This window comes from Phoca vitulina, unplaced genomic scaffold (assembly GCF_004348235.1).
Source record: "Phoca vitulina isolate PV1807 unplaced genomic scaffold, GSC_HSeal_1.0 scaffold36, whole genome shotgun sequence".
In the NCBI taxonomy this organism is placed as follows: Eukaryota; Metazoa; Chordata; class Mammalia; order Carnivora; family Phocidae; genus Phoca; species Phoca vitulina.
In genome coordinates, this window is record NW_022589739.1 from 8444878 (window position 1) to 8446309 (window position 1432).

A 1432-nucleotide genomic window follows, 5' to 3' on the forward strand; every position below is an offset into this window, starting at 1 on the left:
ATCTTGTTTTATTTTTCCCTCCATTCCTCTATGGTCCTCTGTTTTGTTTCTTAAATTCCACATATGTGTGAAATCATATGATAATTGTCTTTCTCTGATTGACTTATTTCGCTTAGCATGATATCCTCTAGTTCCATCCACATCATTGCAAATGGCAAGATTTCATTTTTGATGGCTGTGTAATATTCCTGTGTGTGTGTGTGTGTGTGTGTGTGTGTGTGTGTGTGTGTGTGTGTACATCTTCCTAATCCATTTATCTGTGGGTGGACATCTGGGCTCTTTCCATAGTTTGGCTATTGTAGACCTTGCTGCTATAAACATTGGGGTGCAGGTGCCCCTTTGGATCACTACATTTGTATCTTTGGGGTAAATACCTAGCAATGCAATTGCTGGGTTGTAGGGTAGCTCTATTTTTAACTTTTTGAGGAACCTCCATACTGTTTTCCAGAGTGGCTGCACCAGCTTGCATTCCCACAGCAGTGTAAGACGTTTCCTCTTTCTCCACATCCTCGTCAATATTTGTCGTTTCCTGACTTGTTAATTTTAGCCATTCTGACTGATGTGAGGGGGTATGTCTTGTGATTTTGATTTGTATTTCCCTGATGCTGAGTGGTGTTGAGCATTTTTTCATGTGTCTGTTGGCCATTTGTATGTCTTCTTTGGAGAAATGTCTGTTCGTGTCTTTTGCCCATTTCTTGATTAGATTAATCCTTGAGTGTTGAGTTTGATAAGTTCTTTATAGATTTTGGATACTAACCCTTTAACAAATAATCCTAAAATTTGTATGGAATCAGAAAAGACCCCGAATAGCCAAAGGAAAGTTGAAAAAGAAAACTAAACCTGGTGGTATCACAATTCCGGACTTCAAGCTCTATTACAGAGCTGTCATCATCAAGACAGTATTGTACTGGCACAACAACAGACACATAGATCAATGGAACAGAATAGAGAGCCCAGAAATGGACCCTCAACTCTATGGTCAACTAATCTTTGACAAAGCAGGAAAGAATGTCCAAGGGAAAAAAGTCCCTTCAACAAATGGTGTTGGGAAAATTGGACAGCCACATGCAGAAGGATGAAACTGGACCACTTTCTTTTTTTTTTTAAGATTTTATTTATTTATTTGAGAGAGAGAATGAGAAAGAGAGAGCACGAGAGGGGGGAGGGTCAGAGGGAGAAGCAGACTCCCCGCTGAGCAGGGAGCCTGATGCGGGACTCGATCCCGGGACTCCAGGATCATGACCTGAGCCGAAGGCAGTCGCTTAACCAACTGAGCCACCCAGGCGCCCACTGGACCACTTTCTTACACCATTCACAAAAATAGACTCAAAATGGAGGAAGGATCTCTAGTGTTTTTCTTTCTTTCTTTCTTTCTTTCTTTCTTTCTTTCTTTCTTTCTTTCTTTCTTTCTTCCTTTTTCTTTCCTTCCTTC